The 27,953-nt window shown below is 35.0% G+C and overlaps 1 protein-coding gene across 1 annotated transcript in view; it reads right to left on the reverse strand.

The window, feature by feature from the left end:
- LOC6505298 (allatostatin-A receptor) overlaps window positions 1-27,953 on the reverse strand; it is a 123,517-nt gene that overhangs the window by 40,783 nt on the left and 54,781 nt on the right. The window contains exons 3-4 of the mRNA XM_001965676.3: window positions 20,650-20,730; window positions 10,377-10,506 (exon numbers count right to left, since the gene is read on the reverse strand). The gene's annotated coding sequence lies outside the window, so the exon portion shown is untranslated. The remainder of the gene's footprint in view (window positions 1-10,376; window positions 10,507-20,649; window positions 20,731-27,953) is intronic.

The following is a 27,953-nucleotide window of genomic DNA, read 5'->3' on the forward strand; positions in this document are numbered from 1 at the left end:
ACATCGACTAGCCCACTCAGCTCAGACGAGTGCTTCTGTCACAAATTTCCACTTAGTTGACAGTGAATTATTTTCATGGCACTTTTAATTAAATCAAGCAATAATTATGAACTGTTTGTCTCTTATTCTTATCGATGGCATTATTATTCATTTTTACAGTATTCATGGACTGGTGGTTAACTGCGACTTAATGGTTTTGGTTTTCTAAACGAAAACGATTTATGTTGAGCATTTTAAGCTGTTTTGATTTACGGCTTCGCCGCTCAAAGCCAAACTGTTTATGGATTAGAGGGGCAAATAAAAAGTGGGGCTCCATTTGAACGACCGGAACTGGCTTGATTTTGCTCCGATTTCAGCCCACTTCCCCCCTGACTTTTCCGCCATTTTCCAAAGTCACGAGGGCAAGCGGGCATGAAATTGAATTTGTTAGTTCCTCGAGTGAAAAGTGTCCATTGTGGGGGCCACTTGAGGCCTGAAACACTTCACAACAATCCCGACTTGCCAAGGAGTTGATGGAGAAACCCGATGGGGGTCCTTTCATCCTTCCCTTCTTTTTTCCTTTCTTTGAGTGGCTCGAGAAAGCGGTTGAGAATTGAAATATATTTTATAAAGCGGTTGAGATATTTGATTCTTGGTTTTTGATTTTAGTTTTAGACGAGAAATTATTGGTTGATTGGCAGAAACTATTAGAATCAAACAAAATATATTTTCAAGAAATCAATTTTTATAAACCATATGTATATAAAGCAAAGGAAGCACTCCCTTCATATCATCGGAAATTAACAGGATAATCAATGATGTAATTAATCGCATCGACACATCCCCATTTCATTAGCTCAACTGATTTAATGAAGGATGTCCCTGAATGGAACTAAAATCGATCGTGGAATAGACATCTAATCTACTTAATGCCCATTCACCACAAAATGGTGATGGTAATGGGAATGGGTATCCTTCAATTATGTCCTTTCACTCGATTCAGGACAGCTCAAGCTTTGCATATATCGAGGCACAATGCACTCGTTCTATTCAATCGATGGACTGCCCGAAACTCTTATGAAAAATATAAAAAAAAATATATATGTAAGGGAAATTTGGTAATAATTACAAAAAAACTTTAAGTTGAATTTTAAATTATAAAGAGGCAATATTTTTTGCAATAAATGTATCTATCAAGATCTGTAATATATTTGAATATTTTTATTTCCAAGTGATTTTGTAATGCTGTACCATCGTATTAAATAAAATGAATAAAACTAACCAAAAGGCTAAAAAGATCATTTCCAATTTTTAATAACAAGATAGTAAAAAAAAAAAATAAAGTATTTTCTTTATTGAAATTAAGTTTGAATAGCTTCTGGAATTGGTTATCAAAGATATTAAATAATAATTATGAAAATAGAGTATCAAAAAACAATGCTATAAGTCAATTAATTTCTCTCAGTGCCTGAAGTCAGTCAATCATGCAGTCAGTTTGGCTTGTTGCTCGCTTGGCAAGATTGCGTATACGCCGCGTTGTCATCTGCATTTCCGCCCCCGGCCGCCAGTTGGCCATCCTTTCGTCGCCGCCTGCTCCGGCCCCTCGAAATGAGTTTGCCACGGATTGCAGCAGAGCACAATGGAATTGTGAATTGTGTCCATGGGCCGTATGAAACCGCAAATGCAAATTTCACCCCAAAGCCCAAACTCTGACTCGATTTTCAAAAGCGAAATTCAACCAGACCAGAGTAATTCCATTTCGCCTGTCACCGAGTCAATTATTTTGAAGGGATGGTGGGTGTACGCCGTGACAAGCCTCTTTCTGGGCTGATTATTTCATTTATTTCAATTAGAAAAGGGGGGGCCTCAATGTTGCCGCTCATGTGGCTTTTATGTGTGCGTTGTGTTCAATCTAATTGCTTTTTTATGGGCCGAATGCGAATCATAAAAGTCACCCAAGCAGAAAGTACATGAAAATCCAAAAAGGAGAAAAAGGCTGCAGGGCTGGCAGGCTGGTAGGCTGGGACCTTAAGGCATCCCATTTTATCCTGTAGAAAATCGACAGCCAACTGGCAACATCTGTTCTGAATTAAATATTAATAATTAATTAACTGCCACACGCCACAAACAAAAACTGGTAAATAGCGACAAGCAGCAGCACAGCTACGAAAAATCTAAATAATCACAGCACAAAAGATTTGTTTTTTTTCTTTTTTGTTGTTTTTTTTTTTGTGTAAGTAAGGGTATTTTTATGTAAAGATGACTTTTCATTAAATTCCAATAACTAATAATATGAAAATACCAGTAACGAACACACATAAAGTTTGTGTAAAAAATTGTACATATAGTTTTATGATTAAAATGTAAAAAATATATTGATTCTACAAGTTATGTTTTCAAAAGAGCAGAATCCTAATTATCCCCTGACTTGATCAAATTTAAGTGACGAAGGAACATAACTATGACACTTATGATTTAGTTTAGTTTGTTTTGTAAATATACATATACAATAGATTAAGAAATAAAAAAAGGTAGCTTGAACTTATTTAAGAGACGCTTTTTTTATTTCTTAATCTTAATCTTTGAACATTTACAAACTAAAAAATGGTCAAAACTTGGATGTGAAGCTCGAATAAAATTAGTACCTGTTCGCTTCTCATAAAAATAAAAACTTTTATTTGGAGCAATGTAAATACAAAATTAAAAGCAATATGGCAGGGCTCGATAAGCTCGATTAAAAATCTGCACAGAGGCAGCTACCTCTTCTATTGACATTCTCTGCCGTTGTTTGCTCTCGATTTCCATGTCGGAAAATTTCCACCATTTTCCTTTCCGCTTTTTCCGCCCTCATTCGTCCTTTGCCGACTCCTTGCCAAACGATTTCCATTAGAGGAAAACGCTGATGTGCAGTGCAGTGTGTGTATAAATTAAATATGTTTGTCATTGAACTATTTGCATAGCAGCGAAAGGGCTGGCTAAAGGCTGTCAAAAGGCTGGCTACCATGGCGTATACTTGATATCGTTATTATCACTCCTTCCACTCCCGAGCCCCTGCCTCTTCCTTTACAGTTTACTGCCGCAGAAAATTCGCTCTTTATTTGCCTTTTCCGACTGCTGTCAAAAAGGCTGCTTTATTCAAATTGGTCATTTGCGCCGAAAGCCACAAAAATGTAATTACAAATTAAAGTCACCGGGCCTCGATATTTGCAATGCAACCGCGGAATCCATTAAAATAACAGAACCAAAATATAATTCAGTTCAAAAAGCACAGATTCTTATTGAGCGCATTTGATAGTTGAGGTTTTTTTACAGTCCGGGAAAATGGATCTATTATTTTTGCTTTTATTGAAAAAAAGGTTTTAAAAAAGGAAATAAAATAAATATAGTTTTATTAAGCCAGTTAAAACAAAATTTTTTTAAAAAATGGGGAAAATGATTTAAAAAAATTTTTATATATTTAGTAAATACCGTGTATTGATTATTTAATAAATACTAATGAGTAATTGAGATCTTTAGTGTAAAATTGAAAAGTTTTAGGGAGATATAAGCTTCAAATTAAAAATGAAACTTTTTTATTACAATTTTAATTTAAAATCGCCCAACAAAAATTTGAAAGCAAAAAAGTCAACAGATTTCTTGCCAAATTTAATTTGTTAACCCATTTTTCCCATGTTTTCCTTTCGATGCAAGATGCTTTTTTGATTGCCCCAAAAAAATATAAGCAAGAAAAAACCAAGGCGAAAACTTTCGACAAACTGTAATTAAAATCAAATTTTCTGTATATACAGTATATCATTTTCTTGCCTTCTCTTTTTCTTTCATAAACCTTTCTCTTTCGTAAGGCAGCTTGGGTATTTTTTTTATATTATTTGGTGGTGGAGGCGGCGGGTGTACAACTTTTTAATCAAATATGTGTCAACGCGGATTTATGAAACTAATTGACTTTAAAGGCGACTACACCAGATCCCTCGGCATCCCCCTTGGCCCCGCCCCTGGTAAAAAACCAAGACCGCAGTCACCACCCTCCATAGCCCCAGCCCCCCTCTCCGGTTGCACGCCCGGCTAGAAAGAATTAATTAAAAAACTTAATCTGCTTTGGCTATGGCAACAAAATTCGAAACGGTCGCTGGCTGTTGGTTTCGTTGGTTTTGATTTTTGGTTTTAATCTTTGTCTTGGCCCTAAGCTTATACTATATAAGCTTTAAGTTTATTCAACATTTTTTTAAATTGTCTTTTTAAGAAAAGTTTTTAGTTAGAAATGGAATTGAGAATCAGCTTCAAGCCAAAAGTTATTGATTGAAATGAATCGCTTGGAGATGATATCAGTGTTTATGTCTCAAAAAATGCAGTGAAAAATACAATTTAATTATTATAGATTTTAATTTCTCAAAGAATACTCTATTATTAAAAAAGACACAGTTTCAATGGCCATTCCTCAGAGACAAAAAATGACGCAGCTTTATTGATTAGTGGTTCGTTTAATTAATGGATGTTATGTGGAAATTAAGTACCTAATAGCTTAACTACTGGAATACTAGAAATTAAAGCACTGGAAATAAATCAATTCTATTGATTTCAATAGTTTTGAGTTCGGTTGGGGTTCTTGCAAATTTTTTTTGTTTAGTTTTTGTTCTCAACTCGGTTTGAAAGTTTCAAGCCCTTGCATTGATTTTGGCCAATGACTGCGGAAAAGGGCGGACGGGAAATGGCCAGATTGGCTAAAACTCGAAGCCAACATGGCTAATGATCGTTGGTTAAACTTTAAGCCCGGTCAAAAGTTCCCGTTTGCATTTGTTTTATTACTGCTTCTGATGGTTTTTTGTTTTGTTTTGTGGCAAACACTTTACACAAGTAATTTCCTAATTGGTTAAAGCGCTGCAGAAAAACCTCCGACTTACACATGGCAAAATGTTGGAACAAAATGCTGAAAAAGTCCATTAGGAATTGTGAAGTCTAAGGACACCAGGAGTTAAACCTCCTATTAAAGTGCACAAATTTACACAAGCACTTTGCCTAATTATTTTGATAAAAAGCTGTTCGAGCCCCGCAAAGTGACTTTTTCTTTCATGCTCTCTTGTCAGCCAAGGATATGCATGTCATAAAGGCAGGACAATTAAGGATAAACCTAATGGTTTTAATGAAAAGCCACTTAAAGCTTAGTCAAGGGTAACTATTTTGATTAGAATGAAGTGAGAGACTTTTTTTTTATGAAGGACTGGGAATCACGGAATATTGGATATCATATAGTCCATAAAGCCGTTTAATGCCCTCCAGTACTATTTCCATCCAGTGCCCATTCTTTCTTAATTATTATGCTCAAAGAAGAAAATATCCTTCAAAGAAAATCATTTATTTTTCATGAAATGCATAAGAAAAATAAGCTCCAATAGGACTTTATTTAATTCTTGAATATTAAACTTGGCATTTAAGCACTAAATTTAGATGAGCAAGTTAAGCACTAGACGCCCAAAAGTTGGATGAGAACGTGTCCTGTTTGGGCCCCTTCATCGCTCCGCGATTATCAGAAGTCCTTTTGAGGAAAAGTCACTTTCGCTGGCAAACAGAATCAGGAAAGTTAAGGAAAAACGATGGAAATGCCGGGCAGAGGAAAATAAGGGGGCAGCAGCAGAAATCAAAGTTTCTGCCAGAGTTGCCCCGTTCCCAGAGTTGTCGTGTGTGCTCAGTCGTGCGTGCCAGGAAGGATGAATGGATGTGGTAGTCCTGCTTGAGTTCCTTTTTTGCACTTATCGCTCGACTTTGCTTGGTCAGCCAAAGGCGGGCAATATCCTTGCTACTTGCTCCTTAGTCTGGCTCCATAGTCCTTGCTCATTCGATTTTTATGTGGCTTATTCATTTCGAGTGGCCTGCTTCTCCCGGTTTCATAAAAAACGATTTCGTTTATTGGGCTGCATTTCAATTGGATGCATTTCGGTTAATCGACCGCTAAGATGAGGCCAATTTTCATCAGAAAAAAGCCTTTAAATGTTATTGAATATATACATGTATACATATGTGAAGCATCTACTTGTACTGAGCTAGGATATTATAAATTATTATATTTTAATGTTAGCTAGTATTAATAAGACCTTAACAGTGGCGTATATAGCTTTTTGATATGGGGGGGATATGACTCAGAATAATATCCTGTTTTTTTGTAAGTTTTATTTTACACTACGATAATAATCCGCAATCTGCCATAATAATAATAATAATGCTGTACTGCACAGTCATCGCGTAAAAATGTGTTTCTTTTTCAATTTTGAGATTATATCATCTTATAATTCTCAGACCCAAGGGGGGGATTGATCCCCCTGATCCCCCCCCCTATCTACGCTACTGGACCTTAATTCTTTAAAATGCTCATAAAAAATGTAATTAGGAACTCATTGAAGATACATGAAACGAACGTTTAATTTACGATTAGATTTTACATAATATGATTAAGAATGCATAAAAAATGCAACAAAATTAAGTGTGGATAAGAACTCATTCACATATTAAAAGTAAAAAATAATCGAAGGTATGATTGATACATGTATGGAAGTACAAAAATTAATTTAATTGTATGCTCTTTTTACGCCTCAATCTTTCGAATATTAAATATGGTGAATCAGTTCGATTTACTTACACACATAAAGTTATAAAAAATAAAGGCACAATTAATGATTTAATTACAAGAATGTAGTCGGCCGATCCTTATGAATGTTAAAATCTTTATAAGGTCCTTATCATCCTTCTAACTTAAAAAACAACAAAGTTATGCCATTTCTGATCATTCATTTATATACGTCCAAAGGTAAGAAGGATATGAGCAAAGTTTAAAGCCAGTACTTTAAATAAGATGATCTTCAAATCAATAAATACAATTTTAATCAATCCTGACGAATAAAATACTACACAAAACTTTAAGACACATTGTGTGTCTTTCCTAAAGGTAGAATTTTAGCCTTTCATTAACTTAAAAGACTTTATTTTATGGCTGTTTGTTTTCCTGCTGCAACAGAAAATATTTACCAACAAACATGTCTAGATTGGTTTGCCTTCAGGCTAACGGATGACCAACCAAAAATAATTTTTAAAGTTTTCAAATCAATTTGAGCCATTCTGGTGAGTTGACAACTCCCTCAGGGAATTTTTCCTGCAATATGAAATGTTCAATATAACAGTTTCCCTGGTTGAAAGATAGGAGCTTTCCTTTTATTTTATTTTTACATTTTTTTGAGGAATGCATTTCAGAGGGCAGTGGAGAACTTGTTTGACTTTCGGTCTCATGCCTTGACCATCTCTAGTGCAATCGTCCTTTCCATTTGAGAATCCTGGACATCCAGGCATCACATGCATCTTGGGTTTTGGCTTGCATTTTAATTTCGTTTCACCATTGTCCTTTCCCGGTTCTTATTTTTAGTTCTCCTCCAGCCAAACAATGGGCCACGAAATGTGCAAAAAATAAAAGTCAAGTGGACGAAGGACGAAAGGAGACAGAATTGTGGCCGAAAGCCGAAAACGTGCAAAGAGTTTTGATTATAAAATGCCATCACACGAACCGATTGCTCATGTCTGAATGTATTTTTTATTCCTATACTTTTTTGTCTCTTCTGCCAACTGACCATTGTCCTTTTGTTGGGCAGGTGCGAGGACTAGAAATTGCCAAATTAACACTAGGACAATGGCAAAAGTCAGACAGGACAATCGTCCAAATTTTTCATACAGAATTATTTGCCAAGAAATAAGCTAGATTTCAAGCTCTGCCAGCAACCACTTCTTAAATTTCTTTAAGGACTATTTTCTAAAATTTTTACCGAAGAAATAACGCCCATAATTGAACTGTCAAATCAATTTCATTTGATTTACGTTCCCTGTTAGTTCGATGTCATGTGCTACCCCAAAAAAACCTGTCAAAAAGTGGTAGTACCCCGACGCCCTCCCAAAAAAAATGGAAAAATTTCTAGTGAACTTGCACTTAAACGCTAGATGGCGCTGTAAACACTCAATCAATTGCGGCGGAGACGACAAAAACACGGAAAAAACTTTGGCCGGACAACTAGAAATTCTCGGGGCCGGAGATGTAAAAGTTTTCTACTGTCTGCTGACAGTTTTTGTGGTAACCTGTTGAGGGGCAATAAGGGGGAGAGGACTTCTGTAGTGGGGTGGACCTTTGCTTCGTACATCCATTGTGTGTCACTCTATATTGGAAAAGTTTTCTCCTGGTATACCCTTTCAGACGGGTCTTTATTAAGATCGAAGGGATTATTTTTGGCCCTGGACTCCTAGTCCTATAATTTTGGCTTATTTGTCCGTGTGTCTGTTGATTAATTTGATAAAAAAAAATTTTAAATTGTGAAACAGTTGGAATGGAGTAGTTTATTCAAAAGTGAGTTTGCTTATTATTTCGCGAACAAGAAACTTGTTTGAATTAAGCTACGAATATTCTTAAGCTTACAATGCTTAAACCAATTGGAAATTAAAGTGGTTTTAAGATGGATAATTTTGAGGTTTAAAGTTTTAAATATGAAGATAAAAAGAATATTTAATTTACTTTATATTCTTTATAGAAGGAAATTTCATAATATTTGTCAAAAGGACAATCCTATCTTTAAACTCTTCCTAAAAGTCTATAAATAGGCCTTGAAAAATATAAGTAAGAGTATTCTAACATCGTCTTTAACTAAATTGATAGTCTTTCTTGATTTTTCTTGTGCTGCCCACTTAAATGTTTGTTACAAATCAAATGGCAGCTAAACGAGAGCAGAGACCGAAGTCGTGCAGAAATCATGGGGAAATGGGTATTGGGTGGTTTTCGTGGTTTGGCGGGAAAATTGTTGCCGTTTCTCCCGCCCCTAGAAAGTGGCCAGCGGAAATAACAAACAAATGGTGGCCAAAAAGAGCTAAAAAGAGCCTCCCTATTGGACGACCTTTGATTTGTTACACTGTAAAAAATACAACAAAAATTAAAATATAACTCCTGATTAAGTAAAAAATAAAGCACCGATAATAAGTCTTACATATTTTATTTTATATATTATCAAAAAAATATTTGAATTGCAACATAGAAACTTCGATATTTTTGCTACATTATGTTTGATCTCACAAAGTTTTAATAGTTTTTTATATTATTGACTAAGAAATATTTACTTCAAGAGTAATTTTTTTGTCAATCTTCCCTATTTTTCTTCGATTTTATTCCTTTTTCTATCTGCAGTACCCTTAGTTCTGGTTCCCTGACTTTGGCGCCACACAATTTTGTGGCCACATTGATGTCGCCCACGAAATGCGAAAGTTTTACTTTCATCGCCTTGCCCCACTCCCCTGAGCCCTTCCCCACTTCAGCACCCCTGTCCCCACTCCCCTATTAGCCGCATTCTATATCCTTTTTCCCAACGAATACTTGGCTGCTTTAAAAAGTTTGTAGTTGTCTGAATATTAACATTACGCATACGCCATGTAGTTCATAAGTTCAACACAGATCATTGCCAAAGGGAGGGGGGTGGCGGTGACAGTCATAAATGGCCTGGGGTGGGGGACCAGGGGGTGATGGACAATCAAGTTGATTGAATTTTCGATTATGGCTAAGGGGTTAAATATGAGTGGTCGTAACTTTTCGGTTTCCATAAAACTTTTGCACACAAAATTCGGTGTGAACATTTTCAATTCAATTTTTTCAGTTGATTTTTTTTGGTGATTACTTATGTGGCTGTGTAGTTACAAATTGAGATTTATTCTAACGTATTCATTTTTTTTTGGGTAACTATAATGTTGAATATTATAATTTTATTAATCCATGCATGCACTTTATTAGGAATTGCAGACTTTATCCTTTTTCTCTCTTATAACCGAACGAACGTTTTAAAAACTTCAAAATAAAGTGAAATTCTCATAATGGTATCAGACGTAATCCATAGAAGTATATATTTACTGCATTACATGCAAGTGCAACTGCGACATTGTACGTGATACCAAATTTATTTAATTATACAATTAGGATTATTTATGATGGTATAAGTGCAGTGTGTATGTAATAGATATTGATCAGTTCGAAGCAGACGAGAATTTGGACGAAACGGTGAGTTTGTCAACAACAAAATTAATTGGCCTATTCTATTTGTGAACGTGACTTCAATGCTGCCCAAAAAGGTAAAACCCGTAAAACCTACCTTACCAAAATCACGGTCCAACAATGACTTTGTAATGTAGAGTCTTAAAATATTTATCAATACGATTAGCTTGGTAAATGGCATTACATTTTTACTTAAAGCTCATTGAGCCTACATTAACCTCATTCAGCCTTTTTCAAAGCACATCCACCATCCGATTAATGCTGATCTGAACAGCTGTATCTAAACATAAAAAGGGCCTAATCGCATTTCTCAAGTTTCAATTTAACTATGTTTTCGACTTACCTAGCAAAAATTCTTTATGTTTCCACAAATTTTAATGGCTGCAAATTCCGGCGAGTTCAATGAAGATAATTGAAGGTGTTCAAAAGCTTAATCTGCCAAAGAGAAAGCTCAATTGGTTCGGTAAAATACTCTGAAAAAAAATGTTAAAATAGTTTTAAATAAAATATAAGCGATTCGAAATATAATATTATATTCTAGAAGCGAGGATAAACGAACAAAAACTTCAAGATAATTTTCGGATGGAGCAGGAGACTGCGGTGCTTGTCATCATTGTTTACATTTTCGAATAAAAGTAAAAATTTTACCAACAAGAAGAGTTACATTATATACACACATATGTATACCGAATATAGATATGTATACCGAGTATTTTTTCATGAAGTATACAAGATGTGCTCAAAAAGTAAGGAGACGTAAATTTCGCGCAAAAAGTATTTTTGAATATCGATTTTTTTAATGGTATACTTTTCAAGAAGTTCTTTACTATGTTTGGCTTGGCAATTTTTGTTCGGTTGTAAGAATAAGTAAATAATTTTTTTCTTTCGGATAAAATCTTTGCTTGTGAGAGATTTTTTGGCCAAACACAATATCACAATCTTAGCCACTATTTTTCGTGTTCCCAATATTTAAGTTCCCTATGATAATCGAGGTTCTGGAAGGTTCTTTCAGTGCTAAACCGAAAAGAAATTTGGTTAAACATTCCGTATTTACTCCCTTTCAGTTATTTTAAACTCAATATATATTTTTAAAATTTTTCTCTGAGAGGCCGTTCATGACAAATTAGAGCTGCGGCCGTGCGTTTTTCGCAACGAATTTCTTTCATTATCATATAGCTATCGAAATGTTCCAATATTTTGAGCAATTTTGCTTTATTCATTATAATTTTAACTTTAATGTTAGCTCCCAACTCCCTTGGCCACAATAGTTCGGTTATCACGACGCCGCTTAAGCATGATGGTCATTTCATTTCGGTTAATCGTTGGGACAGAGGGCCAATAACAACACCGAAATGGTTTACTTTGTCGTAGAGGCTTGCGACATGTGCTGGCTTAATGACATTTATTCGCACAATCGGATGCATTATTATACCCTTGCAGAGGGTATTATAATTTTGGTCAAAAGAGTGCAACGCAGTGAAGGAGACATCTCCGACCCTATAAACTATATATATTCTTGATCAGGATCACACCTCCTTAGTCGATATGAGCATGTCCGTCTGTCTGTCGGTTTCTACGCAAACTAGTCTCTCAGTTTAAAAGCTATCGAGTGGCTTGGCAACTTTGCACAAATGAAACTTTGCACACATCCTTCTTTTCCTTGCAGGTAGTATATAAGTCGGAACGGCCGGGATCGGTCAACTTCATCCTATAGCTGCCATATAACTGATTGATCGGAAATGCCATAATTTTAGCGTTTTTTAAGTTAGAGGATTGAAACTTCCCATATATGTTATATTTGGCCAAAATATCTTATGTACAAATTTCATAAGGATCGGCCGACTATATCCTATAGCTGTCATAGAACGATCGAAACAGAAACGATCGAGACAGACAGACCTCTGCAAGGGTATAATAAAAATAAATAATTTGATCTCCCTATATGAAATGCTAAGAATATAATTCATGTATAATAGAATTTATGTATAATTGAAAAAAAGCTTATAAAAAATATAACTCTTGATAATTTTGGTGGCATAGTTTCGCTTCCTGTCCAATCTCCATTTGCATTTGAAAATATGTGAAATATGAAACCGTAAACTATTTCGCCAAAGCAAAACTTTTGTTTGGAAAACTGATTGTCCTTTGCTGTCCTGGCTGCTGTGTGTGTGTGGGTAAATTCTGGTACGTGATTAGGTTCCTTACAGAGGCGTCGTTCAAGAGGGGTTGGTAGAGTCCTTCTCGAAACTATCCCTTAATATTATTTAATTATTTCAATAAAGTTAATTGTGTGAAGCACTCTTGATTATTTTGGGACGGCAATGGCAGAGTCCTAACCATGGCAACCCCATTTGGATTAAGCCCCTGATTCTTCTAAAATATATATGTATTATGTTGCCTCGGCGGGAGGCGCCTCCAGCTGAGTGTTTTCACCTCTGAAAGTTCGTGGGCCTGGCGCTCAACTTGTCAACGCATATAAATTTTCCAACGCACTAGGTGTAGGTTTGGAGGGGGGCTTTTGGCAAGAATTACACCCACACACGTTCATATAGCAGCTGTAAAAACACAAGTCAAAAGTCGGCCAGGGGCGCTCTTTTCTTGGCAACCAAACAGGCAACAATGCGTATCCAGCTTCCGCCCTTGCTTCTTCCTCCACAGCCCGCAACCCCCTTTCATCCACACTCTTGGCCAGGACAATCTTGAAAGCTCCACCCCAGTCGGATGCCCCCGATACCCCTGATATTTTCCCGCTCGCAGGCTCATCTGTCTTTTTTTTTTTGTTTTTCGTGAGCTTCAAAAGTGTACAGTGTCCAAAAATGTACAACATACATAGTTAAATAATTTTAAATAATTATAAAACAAAAGTAAAGTATTAAAAAAGTCGATTTTAATTTTTACGATATTAATAAACTATATTCATATTACAATAAAATATATGATATTCGTAAAAAATTTATGACAAAAACATTTAAATCATAAAAATGGGAGATCAATATATTTTTTGTTAAACTTAATATTAAAAAATAAAATGTTGATTCGATGTTTAAAAAATTGAATTTCTAGAATAAAATATTGAAATATAGAATATAAAATATAGTGAAGTACCGGGCATCATGTAGTATAGCAGTAGTATCGTAGTATGCAATATCGCAGTTTACGAGAAGATTAAGTTCAAACAAATATCTTTTTGCGGAGCTATTTTTTTAAACTATTTCTAACTAAATAAATTTTTCTAAAAAATTTTGATTACTAATTCTATTTAATTGATTCATCTTAAATGAAAATCTAACAATAGACTTGGAAAGTTTATTTTGAAGAAATTGTATTTTAGGTAAATGTAAGCTTAAACATTTAAATCCTGCATTTTGTGGCTTTAAATATATGAAATATATGAATACATGACACTAAAGATCAAGAGAAAATAAAGATTGTGTTTTTTTGGTGGTATTTTTAATGGGAAGTGGAACCACTGTGCCGTGGGGGGCAGTGTGTTTGTTTTCAATTTCAATTTTACAATAACCGAGGCGAGGTAAACCGAGGCCTTCCTGGTCTAGGCCAAATGGCCAGCACATATATATATCTATATAAGGATATATATGTATATCTATCAGAGTATCAGGGTACATGTATATATAATGAATAACGGCACAATTTCACACTTCCTTTCATTGGAAAATTACAGGAGAGGCATCGACGTTTTGCTGCTTTTTGTTTTGGTGTCTGAGGGCTGAAAGCTTTTTAATAAGGCACCTTGAAATATATATACAGATGTATGTAATGTTATTTATATATATACATTACGACCTATATCTTTACTGTGAGTTTTTATAGATCAATTGGATTTGTGTGGCTTTCTCTGGGCCGGCTTATGAACGACTTTTGCGACTTTTCTTCTGCTTGGCCGCATTCAATGTTTAATTTTTGCTCCTTGTTTTTCCACGCAGGACACGTTATCATTATGGGCCTGCAATGGCCAATCCCATGCCGAAGACAGCCCTCCTCTAAGAAACCAATGACCCATTTGTGTCATCAATAAAGCCAACAGAGGGGGCAAGCATATAAACAATCTCGGGTGGTCGAAAAAAAAACATAAACCAAACAGAAATCGACAGAAAAATGGTAAAGAAAATATATTATTTGGGTTAAGGTTATGCCAGTGTAAATTGTAAGTTTATACCAAAGCAAATAAAAAGATTAAACATGAAGAGAAAAGGAACAAATGCTTGAAGAGGACATATTTCATGAAATAAATTATGAACATTTTAGGAAATTAAATGTTTTTATATGGGACATAAGACTTTTTCAGCATCTATACAGGATCCTCCAAAGAATATATACGGGGATATTTGGCATGAGAATTGCATTTTCTTCAAACACAGCCAATTTAATAAAATGAATATAAATTAAGGACATTTTGAAATAAACGGAATGAGAGCTAACTAGAAACTAAAGAATATTTTTTATTTTAATTAATTAACTAATAATTATGAACTCATGATTGGCTTAAAACTCTCACATTATTTCTTCACTGAAGCTCGTTTAGTTTATTTGATTTAATGTTGTGTCCTTTGGGCGAGCAAGTCATAAAAAATTCCATTAAATTATTGCATAAACATCAATCAATTTGAGATTAATCAAGGTTTTGGTTCGAGGCTTTTGATTTCCATTCAGGTGCAAAGCAAATGCACCTTGAAAGCTTTTCCCATAGAATATGGTGGGAAAATAAAAATTGAATAAACCATTGGACTCGAACATATTTATCCAATTACCATAAACAGCTGGACAAAATAAATACAATAAATACAAAATAAGGAACTCTTGAGAGCGAAGCGTAAATAATAAATGATTTAAAATAACTGAAAAATTGCAGAACTCCGAGTTGGGGAAATCAAAAAGATTTCGCGACCTTTGACCAGGCCAGCGAAAAAAAAAAAAAAGAAAGCAAATAATTTCCGACACAAAATGTCCTGAAAACTTCGAACTGTCTCCTCCCCCAAAACTCGGCCAGAATCCCCCACAGCATCCCCGGGACATCCAGACAGGACAGAACAGTTTCCGCTTTCCGTTTCCTGTGCAAATATGCAATCTGGGGAATGGCAAAGATCCAAGTGTGGGGCGAAAAGGATTCAAAAAACTATAATGGGAGCAAAAGATAAAGGAATCGAAGAAGGGAATACCTCCGGTATTTTTAGGGTATTTGACAGGTTTATTATATTTTTTAGCGCTGCTCTTAAAAGATTTTCTTATATCAGATTTATATTTCACATAATATTAAATACTAATATTGAATGTTTAAGAATTTAAATAGTTTTAAATATTATATTCCCTTAAAATATATATCATGAACGAATTTGGACTTCATTCTTAAGTCTATTGTTAGGCTGTAAATTTTGATTTGTAGTCTACCGATGAGTAGAATTAGTTTTAAATCGCTTAACTTGTATATTTAAAAAACTAGTCACTGTTATATTAAATCTTTCGTTAAGAAATGCTTTTTCCATGTTTATAATTTGTATAACCTTTTAAAAAAATGTCCGCAGAATCATTACCCAAAAGTGCATATGCCCCACTTCCCAGGGTATGAAAACATGCGGTCCTGGGAGGGGTTCTTCGCATTGGTGGGCTAAGTTGACATGATTTGAGCCGGGTTCAGTTACGGTTACGGCCAAGCTAGGCGGCTTATTGGTCGGACATTTCGCAGAGCTTGTCGATGATGTCGATGGTGTTCATGTGGAATGTTCAATGTTCGAAGGACCCTCTTTTTCTCGCGGTGGCAGAAGGACTTTTTTTGTTGTATTTTTGCCTCATACAAAGGCATTTGCTCTATTCAATGTCAGACGGTAGACGCCCGGCTTTTCCAGGGGTTTTCCTGGGGTCTGGGGTCGATTTGGTAAACATTTCAAAGCGGGAAATCTGTTTTCGAGTTCTAGCAATCATCGAAAACACGAGGGTCAACTGTATTGCGTTTAAATTCTAAAGTCATGCAAAGGTCTTACAATTGTTACTTCTCCATTGGATGTATGGAGAATTAGTTTCCATTGAAAATAAATGTAAAATAAGGGATACGGGCATTAATAAAAATATATTAAAAGTTGGATAGAAAATAAATTTCCTTTATTTGTTCCTTTAAAATCCATTAGTTTCATCTACTTTTTGACTATAAAATATGTCCATGAAATAATTTCAAACACCCTAATTTTTAATTGCTAAAAAAATAAAGTATAATTTTTGGAGTATACCCAACCTCGTAGTGCTAAGGATTCAAAACTAGATTTTCTTAGACTTTCCTTCGGGAAAGTGAGGTGAAAACTCGGCTATTATTTATGTATGTTTCCTCGTGTCACGAATCCTGTCTCCTGTCTCCCGTTTTTCGTTTTCTTTGCTTTTATGGCATCGTAAACAGGTCATAACACTAAAGAGCCTGCTGAGGGCGGGATCCTTGGCACAATAGGAAAAAAAAATAAAATAAATATGTTTAGTATATGTAGGAAAAATAGGAAAACAAAGTAGACAAGAAATATAGAAAAATAAAAAGTTTGTGTTCCAGGAAGTGCGTGTATGTGGGCGCCTGGCGAATAATAAAATAGTTTTTTGAGTATCCATTTGCATATTTAAAAGGGGCCACTAAATGTTTGCATCCTGCTCATGTCCTCCTCCCAGACACTCCATTTCCGTTTCCCCTTTTCAGTGCTAATGGCCTTCCGGTTCTTTCGGTCTGTCCACTTTTGCCATAATAAGTATACAAAATACACACACCGACTCCACTCCATGTGCCACTTGTCGCACATGCAAAGCATTTTCATTTAATTTTTCATAAGGAACTCATTAAATAATAGGAAAAACCTAAAACATGGGAAGCTGCAACAGCTGTTTTCGGGCGGACACTACAAATACAAAGAAAAAGGGACCTTGTCCTGTCGTCGCAGTCGTCCTTTCGTCCCAGGCTACAGTCCCTTCGGTGGGCAAGTTTATTTAGGGCAAACATTCTTTTATACGAAATCCAAGAAGAGAACGCTTTCTGGTTTCGATTGGGGAATTCCAGCCACACACCCCACTTACAAAGTATATGTATACAATTCTATATATATCCCAAATACATATACATCTTGAACAGAGTTTTTAATTAAGCGCCAACTTCGACAACTTTTGGCAACGAAGGCAAACTTGTCGCCAAATAAAATCTATATATACCTTCGTCTTCAATGAATAATGGATGAAAAGATGGGGTTTTGCGCCAAAGGGATTTATTTGAATATTTTTAAAATTCAATATTAGTATACACCATTCAAAGAATGCCGAGTCTGAGCACATTCTCCTTTCGCCCTGCTGTATGCTTTATTCTTTTTAAATATTTTCCTTTCATTCCGTCTATTTATATTCCATAATCCGCTGTGAAAAGCTGTCTGACCCTGGCATTGGATTTATTGTGTGTGCTCTCCCTCTGAAAAGCAAAGTTCTACAAAAACGTGAGACGAGGTGCCCTCGAAATACTTTCGCAACTTATTTCTGCGGCAATAAAGTACAAATTTTGCAACAAAAATGTAGTGGAATAAGCATTTGCACTTGAAAAAAAAATATTTTAATAAATTTCATATTGCTCAATATAAAAATATATTTCTTATGTTACTTGAATATTTAATAACTAGATCTTTAACTCAACTTCGAACTTATATAAACAAAAATTTTAAAGTGAAATACATGAAATTTCATCCTTCATTTTTCTGAAGAAAAATTTAATATTAAAAACAAAAAACTCTGGTTTTTAATATTCAGAATTTTTGTAATTTTGCTTTAATTTTTGATTGTATATTTTAGCTTTGCAGCCAAAAGCAATTGGTATATTAAAGGAAATTATTATAGAAATATGTATATTATAAAGAAATATTGGTGTATGATAACCGATACTCCTTCACTTTCGCAATATAGCTTCCCTGATGTGGTAAACAATTACACTCTAATTAGCTTTTTTTTTTAAATTGTCTACAAGCACCTAATATTTTCTATATAAAAAAATATATTGAATAATAGAAAATATTAGTATTAAATAAATACTTCGCACTGTGTAAGCCACGGGTGAAAAGCACAGTTTGAAGTTTACCTGTTTTGACAGAAATGGGATTTGAGGGAGATTAAAAACTCGAGTAAACGTAATTTTGGGTTTTAATGTTGACATTAATGTGGCAACAATGTTGTTCCCGCCCCGCGGCGAGAAGCTCGTTGAACGGCCCAACTATTTGCACAGTTTTTGGCTTATTTCAAATGCCCAGGACAACCGACCAGAAACCTACTTAAAAAAAAGTACATGAAAAAAGGAAAACTTTTCCACCACAACAAGTGGGAAATATTGTGCGGAAAATGTGGGAAATGTAAAGCCGGAAAATAAAGCGGAAGGTCAGAATTTCATATGCAATTCCAGTGTTGATTGCAATTTCTGTGGTCGCTCCGAATGTAATTTGTTTTGATATTTCTATTTGACGGATTTCTGGCTTTGGAGTCCACACAAAATCCGCTTATTATGACGCATTTATACAAAACTGAAAATTTGATTTTGTTGTTAAGTTTTCATTCTTTAATGATTGGAAGTTTGACTTCGTACATTCGGAAAGGGAATTAAAATAATTTTGTTAATTTAAGACTGGATTATAGTTTAACAAGAGTTATTTTTGTAAAATTCATAAAGGTAGAAGTTTTAATGGTGGTCTAAGCATTTTTTAAATTCCATGTAAAGTTAATTTATATTTTTTTCATATACGCAGTACTTTACTTTTCATAGTCTTAGTCGAAGACATTATTAAGTAAGTCGCTATGTGTATTCTCCTTCGACTAGGTCTTAAAAACTGACACATTAAATATAATGTTTTTCGAGTCTTTGTATTACTTTGTAACCCATTTTAATATTTATAACCGGTACATGTGTTGTTTCAAATAGTAAGTATCTTAGAAAGTAAGTATAGTAAAGGGTTCTTTTGGACTACTTGGCGACTAGATGGACAAATTTTCAGAAAATACAAGTATTTAATAACTATATAAGAATAGGCAGACAAGGCACTCCAGAGGATCATATATGTAATGTGGAAACTCGAATATATGACCACTCTTGTCCTGTTATGTCGTTATAATATTATTTTTAGCTGTAACCTCGGCAGAGGTCATCGTACCCAAATGAAAAATATCTGCTTACAGCAACTGGTCCTGGTTACTACCAGGGGCGTAGGTGACGGGGGGCCGGCCATTGTCATTTATTGGGATTATATGTTGCACATGGTGTCCGTGTCTAATGATACCACCATGTGGCCTCTCTCGTTCGCACCGGCCCTCTACCTCTACCTCTTTCCCTAACAGGTCACAGGTGTCAATGGCCCATTTCTTTCCCTTTTTGTCTCAGTAGGAGACTGAGATTCTCGGTCTCTTTTCAGTCGCCATTCCCTGAAGATGCACGGGGGGCTTAGGGCTTAGGGCTTAGGTTTCTGAGCCCTGAAAAGGGGATATGTTTTTTCGTCCACTTTTTGCCTTACAGGTTCTTAAATAATAATTTAAAATATTTCTATAAACTTAACAAGTTTTCTCTTTAATTTTTAACAATTTTTGGAAAGGAAAAAATTTGTGAGAGAACAATATTTCAAATATAAACCTTCATAAAAAAATAAAATAATTTGAGCTAAGTGATAAGTTTGACCTAGATAATAAGGTTTAAATTATTAAGGGTAAAATATTAAATATTTCTAATTTTTGCATGCTTTTTTCATGTGTACCTGAAGAAATTGATTAGAAAAATCAAAGCACAAAAGATAATGTAAACTAAACATATTTTTAAACATTTTAAAATCCTATTTATTCTACAATATTTTTTCTATCCTATTTAACCATTTTGTATATTCCATTGAATATTTTTTCAGAAAAGACATATACCTAAACAAATTTGACATATTATTGGAATATGGAGATATTTCACCATGAGAGCTTGAAGGAAAATATGAGCTTTAAAATTTAAAGTTTAAATTCAAAATAAATATATATTAACCCTTAACTAAATCACTTTCAATATTTTTTACTTCATTTTACATAACTCATATAATGCTAATCATGAGTGGGCAAACAAACGAAAAAATCTCATAATTATCGAAGCTTTAATGGATACTTAAAGTTGTGTTGCTAAACTGGTCATCTTGGGCTTGTTTTTATTTTTACGATATTTTTTCATGGGCCCCAATGCCGCTTTATTAGCCGGCAGGCCAAATGGTGTCAGTTGCACTGTCTCCCCACCCGGTCTGCTCTAACAGAGTATACCCACCTCTGTCTCTGGGGTTGGCTGCCTCTCTTTCTAACCCTGTGTCCTTAGTTAGGGACATTAATTTAATCGGCATGTCATTTCATGTTCAAAGTTTTACACCTTTTGCGACAGGAGGCAGGATAACCATAAAATGCCTCTTGGCTTTGTCGTTTGGGATTTCCCGCCCCTTTTTCTCTCTCTACTACCTCGGGAGCCAACACTTTTCCAGCTTAATTTCCCTCGCTTGGGTCACCCTTGGTCTTGGCCCTGTTTAATGATCTGGGCCAACAATGGCATTCGCTGCAGAAATCCCAATGAACTTAGTTTTTTGCCTTCAGCCACTCACCGATTTCTGGGTTCTGGCCGAATTCCAATGTCCAAATTCCAAATCGGCCAAAAATTAGAGTCGTTTATAGCCAACCTGAATCTGTAATCAAAATCAGACAATTTTCACAATTATAAGCAATTTATTTATTCATGAACCATTGGGCCAATCAAACATTCACCAGATCGCTGATGAATTCTGTGAAAAATTGATTTTTGTTTAATTGCCATCATAATTGAGGGTTTCGTGTAGAAAATTTGGCAAAATATTGAAAAAGAGGGAAATGAGGTGGGATTCAATTGGAAAATGCCATGCACTTACAGTCTGGTAAATGATTAATTGTCCTCAATATGTGTATTTATTTGAAATGGCTATAAGTGAATAATTGTTACTAATGCTGGCGAATAACTGTTCATTTAAAAGGATTTTTTTTAGAGGATTTAAATGTAAGCTTTTTGAGTATTTGTAGTTGGTTAGGTACTGGGAGATAGATTCATATTCACATTGTTTTAATGAATTTTACTAAGAGAGTACTTTTATAATTAACCATAATTGCATCATATAATTTATTTGTCTGCTGGAACTTTAAAACAGATTATGATGTATATATTTTGCTTATTAATATTCTTAATTATATTTTATGGTTAGAATGATTAAAACTGGGTTTTTTTCTTTTAATTCCTCTATAAGTGCAACTAGAATGTTAAAAAAATAATCAAAAATCCTAAAAAATATATTTTTTTTAGAGAAAAAATATTTAAATAATCTATTATAATCTTTTTTTTAATATATTTTATTTAAAATTTTCCAGGAATCGGCTAAAATATATCTGAAATCCTTAAGCAAGAGTCGGTCTTAGGATAGCCCCAATAAGAACGATACAAAATCTTTGACTTATTTCCTCTTTTTGGAATTTTCTCCTTCTTTTGTGTTTAAAACAAATCACAATTAAGCAGAAAATTTAATAATATTTTATCTTTTATGGTGTTTTGCATAAAATTCGGGATTTTCCTGTTTTCGGTTTATCGCATGCTCATTCTTGTACTTATCGTTAAAAATTTGTTTCCTTTTCTTGTGCTTTTGGTCCTTGCTTGATTTTTATGAGCTTTATGACCCAAAAGCACATGTTTCGGCCATGTTGTTGTTGTTTGTTTGCTATTTCTGTTGTTATTGTTGCTGTTGGCAGCTTGTTGTTTATGTTGTTTTCGTTTATGTTTTTATTGACAGTTATGTCAGCCATTTTGTGCTTGTTGTCATTGCATTTGTCTTTTCGGAGCAATAACAAAAAAATGGCAAGAAATTGCGTGGGAAAATAAAGAAAATGCTATCTTCGAGATACTATGCCAGGGATAAGTGCGAAATGTATTTCAATTATTCCATACATATTTATTGACTGACTTCGAGTCAGTCCATACCATTGGAAGTGTTCAGCTCAAATGCAAATGCTTTGTTTCAAGTTCCTAAGCCCTTATTATAAATTCTGTTTGCTGGAAAGGCGACACTTTGTGTGGTTCTAGTCATTAAAACTGAAATAATATGAGAATAATTATGAAATAAGCAAGAGGCATTTGCCAAAGGGATCTGGAGGCGAATTAAGGGAAAATAAGTCGTCATTAACTATGGCTGTTGAACCAAGACACTGCGAGAATTTTTTTTACAAAAAGAAATCTTACAAAATTTTATTTTCTAAAAAAATAAATATGCGGATTTTAAGATTGTAGTGTTTAGAAAAATATGCCTAAAGATTTCATATATCACAAGATATCAGAAATCTATTAAAAACTATCACCAAAAGTTGATGTATTCTTCAAGTGCGTAGCCTGTTTTGTGTGTGGCTAGAATCTTGGATCTAGCATTTTGCGGCCATGGCAACGATTGTGCAGCTCATTAGAATAGAAAGAGAGGGAACAATTAAGAAAGACAGAGATAGAGGCGGCTATAGAAGAGAGGGAGAGAGGTAGAATGGTTGCAACCGCAAAATGCCATCAACAGATGCAAATGAAATGGCAATTTTCCATGAAGTGTTCGGTGGTCGGTGTTCGGCGTGGGCGTGGGCGTGGGACGGGTCGGGGCGTGGCTGGTAAGTAGCTACTTCAATTAGGCGGCAAATTCATAATGTACAATCTCCAGGCCATTTGCCACGCCCCCTCCGGCCTCATCCGCCCCTCTTCCGGGAAAGGCACTCACAATCAAATGAAAAAGGCCAGGAAATGGGAAAAGTTTCGTCTTGGCCAAATATGCAGAGAATGGCCTAAAAGTGTTTTTACTTTTGGACATGACTTGCACTTGCTGCCGACTTTCAGAGTGACTGTATGTTTATGTACACAATGCGAAATACACATACATATGTCCCCCGGACAAAGTCCAAGGATATATGTACGGAGGGTCCTTTCGCTATGATTAGAATAAAATGTGGCAGCTGTGAGATACGAGGACACGTACCGGGGAAAGCGGAGTGGAAGGTGGAGAAAGTCCTGCCAGCAGGACAATAATGAATGGCACACCAAGGGGTGTGGTCATTGCCACTTACACACTCCCACACACTGCACAAAAAATGATTTTCTTAGTAATTTTATTATAGTTTTGTGAGATTTTCTTTTTTTTTCGGCCTAAGGACTTTTGGTTCTTAGTGAATTTTGTTTTTTTATTCTTTAGATTAAGTGCTTTAGGTCATAACTTTACAATATTTCTCTACTGTTCATTTTAAATAGAGAACCCTTTAAATGACACAAGAAAAATTCAATGTTTTGGGTAACAAAGAATCAAGATTTCTAAGCATAAACGCTTGTTTGTTTTTTAATTTTTTTTCTTATGGAAAAAATTAAAAAATAAAATAAATGGAAATATTTTAAGCCACAAAATGATTTATTTTCGGTGGGTGCTTGAAAAAATTCTGTTCATTTTAAATCAATTCCCTTTTTGTGATAAGGTTTTTTCCCCTTTTAAATAAAAAACTTTTTCACCCTCACCCTTTTATAAAAACCCCATTCCGTTTTCATTTTTCCCATTATTAAAATTTCTGGGGCTTTGTTTGCTCACTTGGAAGTTGTTTTTCCATTGATATCCTTTTTTTTAACACACACACTTAACTTTGGCATTTTTTTCCTTTTAGCTTTCAAAATATTTAACAGAACATTTTCGGTGCAAGAAAGTGTGATATTGGGATTATCAAGTGGAAAAAAGTGACTGGTATTTTATAAAATTGAATAAGAAGCATAAAGTTCTACCCAAGCAAAACAAATTCAATTAGGCCTTCAAGCTGTCGGGGGACAAAAGCACCTGCCGGGTTCTGGCCAAGTCATCAGAAAAAGCCAAGTTGATTACCAAAAATCAGGCCCTTTGGCCAATCGTTTCATTATTTTTTATGTTCTCGCATTTCGAACAGAGTCTGGAAGTAGGTAGTCCGAAGTCTGGAGTCCGGAGTCCGGACTAATCGAATCAGTCTCTATATATACATCTATATATATATTTGAATAATCAAACTGACTGCCAATAGCTGATGAGCCAAGGGAGAGCCAAAAAGGGGGTGATAGGGTGGAAAATGTGTCACAGTCCCCGCATAAGCAACTGCCCCTTCTACTTTCCACCCGATCCACTCTCATTTCATTTCGATTCGCCTTTTTCGCTTCAAGTGCCACTCTCGGGCCACTCAAGTGGGTGAGATCCTGCCTAGGGATGTGCGATGTGTGAATAAATGAGCGGGGTAGACCCTAAATACACTACAAAACTAATTTACTAATTCATACATTATTCCCCTTAAATAATCAGAAGGAAACGCCCTTAGGCTACAGTTTGACAGTCAACTTCAAAAAATTTATTCAGTTCATATTAAATTTAATATTTTTTTCAATAAGCGTGGAAAACAAAATCTCAATTGTATACTACTTTACAATTTTATAATTAATATAAGTTATAATAGTTATAATTTTATAATTAATATAATATACTTATAATATAATTAATATAAGTAATTTTTATTTCCAGTGTATCACATCCCCTTGTGTAGGCACTTGCCGGTTGCTCCCACACCCTGCCCGCAAAGGATCCTGGGAAGTGCGAAAATCGCGTCGAAAAAGGCAAATGAGCCATGGGCGGGGGCGGGGGCTGGCAGCGAGACAGACAGAGGGGCTTCAATTGAATATGAATTGACTCTCGGATTAATATCGGTCGTACCCTCCTTTAATTTGTCGCAACAAACTAAACGAAAATGAAATGTAAATTGCCTTCGCAAAGGACAATCTCTCTATCCCGGCCATGTTCTGCCTTCGCCCGTTTTTATGGCTTTCAATATGCGAACATAACCATAAAATACAAATACCGAAAACCGAAACCCGAAATACCCCCTCGAATAGAAACAAAAGCAAATCCAGTGGCGTCGGCCGTGGGGGGATAGTTTTTGATATGTGAAGGGCATACATATGTGCCGCTAATGCCCCGCAAACGGGGCAAGGGGCGATTCGTGGGATAAGAAAAGTCAACAAAATGTCCTGGCAGCGCAGCGACTTCTGGGTGCTGGCTGTCCTGCGAGTCCTGGGAGTCGACTGCCCTGATGACCTCCCTGCGATAAACTTAAATTTAATGGAAATCGAAAATTGTGCAAACTGGCTGTTGAGGAAGTGTTGACGGTTTTTTCTTATTACAAGTTATCATCCAACATTTTAGGCACTTAAATTTAATAAAAATTTAACCTTTTACCCAGAAAATGTTAATCAAATAAAACTAATATTTAGAAGCAGCAAAGTTACACTTTTTTGTTACTATAAAAAAATCTTTTTAATATTATTATTTGTTTATTTTTATTAATAGTTTACTGGTTTTATATTTAACATTTTCAAATTACCCTTTCTAAATGATAGACAATGTTCTCCAGAAATGAAATCAATGAAAATATTTGTTTCTACGACTTCGAGGATTCTCATATATATATAGGAGAAGTATTTTTCATCTTACTTAAAGAAATACTTAAATAATCCTTGACTATAAAATAACTATAAGTAAGTAATAGTTGCCAGGTTCACCAGGTTTTTTATAGATCTCCCTTAATTCAATACAGATCTTCGGTCATAAACTAAAAACCGCTGATTAAGCTGGAATATTTTTATTGACTCTAAAAAGTATGCTATGATTTTTGATGGCTCCGTATACCCGTCTCCAGTCTACGAGTATCTGGTCGGGCATAAAGACAAAAGCAGACTAGTCTTAAAATAGAAAATATATTGCCGATGCAGGACACCAAGTCGGAAAAGCGAAAAGGACAATGTTTTCGGCGAGATAACAATGGAGGAGATTGGGGGTGTGATTCTGGGGGACTTTGCCACAAAAAGCTGACCACAAATAATTACAAAAAAATTGCAATAGCCTTTCTCCATCTCTTTTGGCTTTTTCCCTTAAATCCCAAAGAAACGATAAGCCCTGAAAATGAACAAGTAAACAAAAGACAAAAAAAGTAAAAAACCAAAAACCCCAAATGGAAAATTGGCAAACAAAAAAATTTATTTTGGCCAGACAATGGGGGAAAGATTTTGGTTAGCAATTTAGTGATAAAGTTATTCCCTTTTGAGAAACAATTGCGATTTGTGAAAGTTTATAAACGAGAGTTGAAGTCGTTTCAATTGAAAGATAATTGCCACAAAATTTAAAAAGTGTGTTCATTAAAATCATCGAGTTGAATGAACCAGAAAATGTTTTTGGCCAAATTCTATTTGTTTTCTGTTCTGGCCAGATTCGATTGATTGGCCTGTTTGATGGCTTGATTGATGAGTAACTTGAGCCGGGCACGTGCCAGCTACACAAATATCAATTACTTCTATAGTTTACCCCCAAAATTCGACGAAACAACAAACTTTGTTACTTTTTCATTTCTAGACAATGCTATTTTTTTGTTAGCAGAATTTTGCGAATTTTTTTAGAGTTTAGAAACAATTCAAGTTAGTTAACATTTTTTTACTCACTTATTTTTCTACTTCATTTGTATCAAAATAAAATTTATTAATGAGCTCTTTTTATATAAAAAGTCATACAACCTTTTAGCCATAACCAACCATCTCCTTTTTAGGTCCTTTCCCAGATCATTTACATTTTCTTCAATTTTATATATTTTATCTTTATTTTTTGTTTAATTTATAAAATATTATTATTTCTTTGGCTGTAAGATTTTTAGGTACATTTTTAGGTTTGAGTTTATTTAGTTTTTAGCTAAGAATTTTATATTTTCTTAAAATATAAATAATCTTGAATAATTCTGAGTTAACTAGTTAGTTGTCGTAGCTTAAAACATAATAATAATCGATTTTCTTTTTAAATTAGTAAAATAACTAATTCAAATTGCAACATTGTTTGAAAATCATTAATTTTATAATGTTTTTTAATGAATTTATTTGCTGGTGATTTATACTTTAAGAATAAATCTTTTTTGTAGACAAGCTTAATCCAAAGGTTAATAAGCCAAGTTAAAATTAAAGAAAAATAAATCTTTACAATTTATGACAAGTCATGCACTTATTTTTTCACAAAAAAAATAATAAATTTTAACTTGAAACTTTGATTTTTTATGAGACTTTCTTGATTGATATCATCAGCCAGCCAGCCGAGAAAATCATTCCGCGAACGATTTCTTTCCACGAAAGTTTCTTCTTGCTTTCTTTCGTATTCTGCTGTTGACCTTTCTCCGCGCCTGCCCTCTCGCTCCCGCCTCATTAACATGCCGCAAGCGAGAGCGAGAGGGGCGAGTCGTAAAGCACTCGACGAAAATGAAAAGCTTACGGCTGCTTAAACCAACTTAAAAAGAGTGAAGGACATGCAGGCGGAGGGTCCTTAACAGGGCTGTGAATTACAGGGGCGTCGACCAAGAGGGGGTCGCACAGGGGCAAGGGGGGAGCGGCAGGGGGGCGTCGATGCCAAAGCTCAGTCACAAAGATAAACAGGCAACAAATTAAAATGAATTAAAATTGTGTAAAGTTGTGAGTGAGAGTCTCTTGAGTGACGAGGGGCGAGGGCGGGTTAAGCGCTGCCAGGGTCTAAGGTCAGGTGAGGGGAGGGGAGGGGTGCGACTATATAATACATAGTGTCCTGCGTATCCTGGCAATGGCTAACTAAGATTAATGAGCCACCAAGTCCAGAAGTCCAGAAAATGTCGACAACTTCGGGGCTAATGCCAATAAATGTGAGCTTCCCCTTTTTTCCAGACCCTTTGTTTGTTTTCCCGCTTTCTTTCTTTTTTTTTATAATTTAATCCGATGATTTATAAATGTTTCTTGTTCACTTTTTTAACTCGCCCTAGAATAAAGTTCAATCGTGAGGAAATTCTGTTTCATTTTGCAAAGTTA

Source organism: Drosophila ananassae, chromosome XR (assembly GCF_017639315.1).
Source record: "Drosophila ananassae strain 14024-0371.13 chromosome XR, ASM1763931v2, whole genome shotgun sequence".
In the NCBI taxonomy this organism is placed as follows: domain Eukaryota; kingdom Metazoa; phylum Arthropoda; class Insecta; order Diptera; family Drosophilidae; genus Drosophila; species Drosophila ananassae.